This window comes from Solea senegalensis, linkage group LG10 (genome assembly GCF_019176455.1).
Source record: "Solea senegalensis isolate Sse05_10M linkage group LG10, IFAPA_SoseM_1, whole genome shotgun sequence".
In the NCBI taxonomy this organism is placed as follows: domain Eukaryota; kingdom Metazoa; phylum Chordata; class Actinopteri; order Pleuronectiformes; family Soleidae; genus Solea; species Solea senegalensis.
In genome coordinates this window covers 19,460,315-19,468,051 of record NC_058030.1, presented here as the reverse complement: position 1 = coordinate 19,468,051, position 7,737 = coordinate 19,460,315, and the positions used below count along the sequence as shown (strand labels likewise).

Genomic DNA, 7,737 nt, shown 5'->3' with positions numbered 1-7,737 from the left:
ACCTGCTCTGTGGCGAGGCTGCTTTTTAATTTATACATTATGACCTCACTTTCACTTGGAGATGACCGTTTATTGCAGATAATGTTCCACCACTATGTTTTTAATGGACAGACTAAACAGTCTTAAAGATAACTGAAGGCTATTATAGCTTCTCCTACTCACATTGAACGGTGGGTGGAAGGGTGAGGCGAGAGCCTATCAGCTGCAACGCGCAACTTCACCAACAGGTGTTGCTAAATCTTACACACTGCACATTTAAACTTTAAATAATGTCTACATTATTTGATTAAAAGTAGCCACATCAGCATTTTAATATCATTACAGTGTGATTGGAGGGGGTGTAATGAAGTATTCTCAGTACATTTACCCATTTAACAAAAGTAAAGGTACTTATTATAAATAAAAAATGATCTATCTAATAATCATTCACCATCGTCTACTGCTCAATCCTCCACATGAGGGTTGCGGTGTTGCCGGTGCCAGTCCCAGCTCACACAGGGTGAAAGGTGGGGTAGACCCTGTCCACCATTGCAGGGCCAACATATAGAGACGAACAATCAGAGAAACACACACACAGGGAGAACATGCAAACTCCACACAGGAAGGCCCAGACCAGGATGCGAACCCGCAACCTTCTTGCTTTGAGGCGACTAATGCATTCAGTAGTGGATTTGGAACAAACATCAAAGGAAATGGAAAATGGAAAACATCCGTGACACCCACAAATATGTATGGTCACACATATTTGAGTTATTGTATTTTATGTGTTTTCTATGGCTTTTAGCAGAGAGTACGTCTCTAATTCTACCACAAGGGGGAGTATCGCCTTCAGTGAGCGCTAATTGTGATACGCAGCGTCAGGTTGACGTTCCTCAGACAGCTAACAGCCTGCTATGAGAAACGCGACTGACGACTCCTGTCCCTTCTTTTCCTGTGGAAACAGGTTAGTAAAGTGTGTTAACTGGCCACAGTCCATGTATAAATAGTGTTAAAACCCCTTTGGATGTATGAATGAAGTTGGTGGATGTAGGAATTCTGTTGTAAACTGTGAGAGATGAAGTGGAAGGAAGTTCACTCTCTCCCGTGGGGAACAACAATAGAAAATGGCGGTCTGTCGATATTTTCATTTCATTTTATATGAGTGGCTTCATTTTTTACAAGTAGTACATAGGCAGTTGTTTGAGAGTGCATGAATGTGTGTTGTGTTTGAATGCTCATGCCACAGTTATTCGTTCAGGTTAAAAGAGTATGTTGAAACGTTGTTTACATGATGGTTTACATATAAAGGATGTGTTTAATAGACAGTAGTATAGTAAAAACTGTACAAAAGAAGTTAAAGGTGTTAAAACTGCACAAACCAAAACGCTGATTAAAACCCTCAATAGACCATCAATAGAGAACTGAGCACATGAAGAGTGGAATCTGTCTAATAAAGACAGCTAACAGCCTGCTATGAGAAACACGACTGATGACTCCTGTCCCTTCTTTTCCTGTGTAAACAGTTTATTTCTTCTGTAAACAGGTGACTCGTCTTGAGGCCTCTAACACATCCATCACCTTAGAACTATACTCAAGTTCAGCACTCAGGTAAATGTACTTTGTTACATCCCATTTCATCATTTCATAACTAGACTTTTTCAGAGACAGTGGAGTTCACCTATGTGTGATTTGTTGTGTGTGTTTGTTGTTTCTCTTATCACATTGCATTTGTGCCACCGTCTTGTGCACCTCTGGGGCGTGACAACACTTTAGTTTGACTGACAGTCAGACCTACATACACACACTCACACACACACACACACTAGACCTCCAGGGTATCCTGGAGTCCTTCTGCCACATGATGTTGCCATGCTTCTGTTCCACTGACAAAACAAATCCCAGTCTGTACCTGCAATTGGCGGATTGTGTCTCTCAGCGTTTCTTACTGGTGTTTGTTATTGTGACTTTGTCTCTCATCTCGTTTTCTACCGCGCTTATGCGTTAGAGAACCAGTGCTGGTGCCAATCTCAGCTCACATTCTCACTCTCACACCTACAGTCAATTTAGAGTGTCCAATTTACCTAATCCTCATATTGCATGTTTTTGGACTTTGGTAGGAAACCGGAGAACCCAGAGAAAACCCACGCACCCCCAAGGGAGAACATGCAAACTCCATGCAGAAGGGCCCTTCTTCCGTCCAGGTTGTGAACCCAGGTCTTCTTTCCTCAAAGGCAAGAGTGCTAACCACTACACCAACCGTGTGGCCCCTTCGTATTCATTATAAATGAAAAAAAAAATAATTTAGTTGACAGCGTTGACAACAGAGGATTATACGCACATCACCCCCTTTTTTGTTGAAGGAACAAGTTTCGCAGAACACAAAAGGTGCTAAAGGAGGGACCTTGACCTTTGAAAAAACTATTTTGACCTGAGGAAGACCAGCACTAGAGCAGTGTCTCTTTTGAAATGCTTTTGAAGTGCAGCAATTCTATCATTATTCACATTGCATATCTGGATGCATACACAGACTTAAAACCAATGTTTAGATTAAGACAGAGACAACATCCCCAGTTCCATCCACATCCTTTATGTTTTTTAAGAAAATGCAGATACACCTGACTTCCATACTAACCTGATGAAAAAGGTGGAAAACTCTGGGGCTGCATTTTAGTCTGGATGGGCAGCAACAGAGCCCCTTGGAAACAATTATACAGTTACTCACATTTACTTCCTGATCAGTTGTTACTGGCCACAATGTGACGATTAACTTTAATATTGGTTTTATAACAGACACCCTGCTCTTACTTTTTTCCTCATCTGTAGTACTGCAGAGGAGAGAATCTGTTCACTGTTCATTTTAATAACCTCAATCTACACTTCATGGCCTGTCCAGGTTAATTTCCCCCCTCAGATGTAAAGTGTCCACTGGTAAACACACCGACAGTATAACACACACACACACCTCCACCTGCTTAAGCATTAACCACATCACCCATAAGTGAGTAAATGCAAAGAGGCCCTCACAGATCCTCTCTATCTGCCAAACGCACACATACACCTGTGTTCAGCATATCTTTTTGTTGGAGGGAGAAAATTCCGACATTAGGCGATTTATCAGCTGCAGAAGACAAGCGATTAGATATTGGTGATAAAGATTTTAAGTCAACATCCCAGCAGGTGTCGAGCACTTTTTACTGCACACAAGTGACTCCACTCCGGGATCTTTATGACCAATAAAGGATGTACCTTTTTTTTTTCTCCCCCAGCCGTCTATACGCTCCCCAGTCGTGTTCTCTGGCCATAGTCCAGCCTTTAACATCCTGCACACAATCAGAGGGAACATCAATCTGTGGTTACCTACCTACCTACCTACATTTTGAGACATGTTAGCTCATCAAACTTGTGAAGGGCAGATCATTTCATGCCTGAAACTAGAAGCACAGAGTCCAGCCTTTGCCGTTAACATCCTGCACACAATCAGAGAGAACTTCAATCTGTGCTTACCTACCTATCCTACCTACTTACCTACGTTTTGAGACTTGTCAGCTCATGAACAGTTTTTCATTCTCTGACAAGTTTTAACTTAGAAACTGTAAACTCACACCTTTTTTGTGGCAGGAGTGAGTCACAGTGAGGCCTTGGTTGTAACAGGCTAAGTTACCGTGAACTTTCTATCATCTTGAACCAGTCTGACCTCTGGCATCTCTCTGGATATTTTCTTTTTTTAATGCCATGACATTCAAATTCTCTCGCATCACTTTTCTTTCTCATTCTTTTTTTTGTTTTAAATATTTTTATTGAGAAATATGGCACATTTACAAAAACAGCACTGTAAGCCACAGTTGTGAAAACAGAAAAAAATAAATACTTGTAATGTGCATCACAAAGGAGTAGTAAAAGAACCATATTACTTTCTTGTTTTTTTCCCTCCTTTTTCTTTCTCATTCTGGTGCTCAGTTTGAACTTCAAGAGGTTGTTTTGACCAGGTCTACACACCAAAATGTTTTCAATTGATGATTAGATATTGTTGGGTGGTGAATTATCACATCACAAACATATACAGATAAAAATCACATACAGTCATTACAGTACTACGATTATATGCTGAGATGTTGCCTTGTTCTGGTTGCTACAGGACCAATAAATATCAATGCATGAGGTCACATGGGCATGTTTGACTTAGAGGGGTCCGGTGTCACTTCAATGGAACTGAGGTGACACGTAATCTCCTTTAGAGACACAGGAATGTGTGATTTGCTTTCACCTCTACTCGGGGGTCAACATTCACTCATGTCGGGAGACAGCAGCAAAGACCTACAGCAGTCGCAGTAGCATGTATGAACCTCCTGCTCATTACGAGAGTCAACTACTGAACACAGACACTCCATCAGACTCTGACAGGAACAAAACCACAGGCCGCGGAAATTAACGAAGTTAGCCATTCAAATGCAGGTCTGTGCAGGGAAATGCTGGCAGGGAGAATCTGGTCCATTTGTTTCCTGATCAATCAAAGTCCATCCCCTCGCCTTCATTTTGGTTTGGGATCATAGAATTAGCTTGTATTGATCAATTCCAGTTGCAGGTTCATCACAATGGACAACAAGAGAATGCCAGTTGGTTTCCCTGCTGGGATTCTTTACTGTATTAGACAAATACAGATTGATGGACAGCATGGATTGGGAACTATTGTTACGTGGTGGGGGGGTTATTCCACATCTGCTGCCCACTGGGCAGTTTAGTCGGCTAATAGTCCAAATAACGCCCATCTAACCAGGCATTGTTGCTATATTAAGGCAAATATTCTAACTTGATTCACATTTTACCTTGTTTAGGAATGCTCACTTCGAGAGCTTTATTGCCTCTTCCTATGTGCCTTTTGCACAGCAGGCATTTTGATTTGTTTTTCTTATGTTTTAGCAGGCAAAGCACAGGTGGCACTGATCACAAAAACTCTGTTTCTGTAATTTCTGTACATGACATACGTATAAAAACAAAATTCCTTGTTATTATGTCTCCTTACTTCCATTCCTTCTGATCTCAATTAAGTAAAAATACGTATGTGAACACACGCAGACACACACATGCTCTGTTTGCTTGTAAATAAGAGAGATGCCTCTTTAATAGCTGCCTTCCAGATAGCAGAAGTAAAGGAGAGTAAATACAAATATGATAAGGTAAAGCGGAACCAATTGCTGGTGGTCTGGTGTGCTGCCACAGTTTGCTTAATGTTAAACCAATAAGATAATACAGGGACCGCGTTGTCTGGAATTGCTCCATTCAGAGATAGAGCTGGGGCTGGACACTGTGTGGCGTGTGGTCCCAGTCCCTGTATCAGTGGCTCTGATTTTCGGTTAGATAGTGAGGGCACGATGTGTGTGTGCGTTAAGTTAAAGATAGTGTTTACGGCACCTTGTCTTACAGGCAGGTGGAAGTTTAAAGCAGAGTCTGTTTTTTCTTGAGGACAGGTGAGACACTTTGGAAGGAGGAGGGTGAGGAGGGAAGCCAGGCCTTGTTTGGAGTAAGAAAAATAAAATGATTTTGTACAGGCTTGTTTTTGAAAATATATATTTTTTGGATCAGTTTTACCATCAGTAAAACTTATTGACATCCATTGTTTCTTTGCCAAACGTGCGGCCCAGGGATGGTTCTCTATGGCCGAGTGCACAAGGACTCGTTAATGTGTGACCTGTGGGGAAGTCAAGGGATACCAGTTGGGTTTGACAGGGAAATTTGGTTCAAGGCCAGAAGGAACCGAGAGTTAGTCAAGCATCAGGCCTTCACAATCCGGGCCGTCACGCATCCCCAGGCTGAGGACAAGTTCACGGTCAAGTTGGCGGAATATTTGTCAGTTTTACAGCGGAATATTCATTGTGATTCTTGGCGACTCTCGTGTTTGGGTTGGTAAATTTGTTTGCACGCATCAACTTTGCCCGTTGTGTGTTTGTCGTAGGTTGAGGTACACATGGAAAAAGCAGACTGTGTAACCTCCCGTTTCCCTAAGGCACCAGTGCACACACACACACACACACACACACACACACACACACACACAATGTTGTTTTTCCTCAAACATGTTGGGGTTTATTACTTTGCTGTGTTGGCACATTTCAATTCCTGAGAACCAAAACAATTTTCCATTTGGATGATGGAACACAGGTCTTTGTTTATTCCCTGCTTCATTCAATTAGCCCCTCTTTGGTTTGTTTAACATTTCATACTCGTGATCACATTTTTTTGTTTGGTTGCTCTTCAGATCTGTAAATTAATTCTTCAGCTGAGCGCAGAAGCTGCATGTGGTGTAGAATTCATTAAGCCTGCTTGTCTCCTCAATGTGTGTGCGCGCACGTCACATTACAACGGCATCCCCGGAAAGATGTGAGTGACCGTGTGTGTGTGTGTGTGTGTGTGTACATGTAATGCTACGGTGAAAGGCACCATCTGTTCCATGTGACAGTAATGCAGTGAGGGGCATTGTGGTACAAAGCCTCAGATCCATTCATCACTGATGTAGGCGGGCCAAGCATATTCCCCCTGTCTTATAAGGACACCTCCACAAACACACACGCGCACACACACACACACTGCAAAATACCTGCCTATGTATGCAAACACTTGTAGCTGTTCTTTGAAGGACATGAATGTGAGTCACAAGTGTCAACCCTCATTGAAGTTGTTGCACATTATTAGGGAAATCTCGACTGAGGCTTCATTTGCATGTTATCTGTTGTACTTTTGGCCCCATTTAACGGACTCACCGTCCTAAGAACTGTACTTCCAGTCAGCGTGGAGGTGTTTTGAAATCACAGTTACAACCTTGGGCAACCCCTGAACAACAGTGGAAGGTTTCAGTCGTGCTTGTTTTGTCAGGATTTGCCCGAGGCTAACTCCTTTCCATTTCACAGTCCTGAAGCAACAACTGCTGCGAGCTGGTGTGCAGAATGTGCAATACAGGATCATTTCTGTTTCATGTCTGACTAAAAAGGCAACATTAATTTGAATTGTTGTGTCCACATTTAGCAGGTGCTGTTTCACTTTGGAACAGACACAAACTGTGTCTATATACTGTGTATTATCTGTGTATTTCATCTCAGTATAAATTGGCAAAATAAACCAAAGCTTATCTAATATTATTGTTATCTGATGAGACACAGGCTGATACTTCATCTTCAACAATGCATCCCAACTTTGCTGGAGCATTCAAAGGTGGGGTGGGCAGGATGCTTTGGCCACTATTGATCAATTATTCTTTGATATCTTTTTTTTAATTTTATGTAAATCAAGTGATCTGAGAGGGTGAAGTAGATTTCTGCACCTCCTCTCGGCTCTGTTTACACCCCGGGGAGCTCAGAAAGAGAGGCCCCTCCGATTGGCTGTTGAACTAATCTGCTCTGTGTACAGATGCCATGGATTGCCAGCATCACCAATGACACGGTGCAAAGAATCCTAAAAAAAGATAAGCGTCTAAAAGAGAGTCTGATAATTAAGGCAATTAAACACATGTTAAAGCGTAACTAAACCCCCTCCTCTGACGCTAACGGCGCGCAAATACCTGATTTAAAAAAAAAATGTCAAGACGTGGGCTGAGATCTGTATGAGGGAGAGAAGGATGGAAGGAGAGTGTGGAGCAATGATGGAGAGAGAACGGCAAAGTGCCAATTCGATAAGAGAGTAACAAAGCATTAAACAGGCAGTAGATACACTGTTTTTTTTATCACAATATGTGTAGTTTCAATACTTTATACTAGACTGCCAAGATTG

The 7,737-nt window shown here is 42.0% G+C and overlaps 1 long non-coding RNA gene across 1 annotated transcript; it reads left to right on the top strand.

Annotated features, from left to right (window-relative positions):
* The first annotated feature begins 887 nt into the window (after positions 1 to 887).
* On the top strand, positions 888 to 2,126 carry LOC122775557. The gene is made up of 3 exons (XR_006361118.1): positions 888 to 943; positions 1,523 to 1,587; positions 2,097 to 2,126. It is a non-coding gene; the product is annotated as an uncharacterized LOC122775557 (long non-coding RNA).
* The last annotated feature ends 5,611 nt before the right edge of the window (positions 2,127 to 7,737 follow it).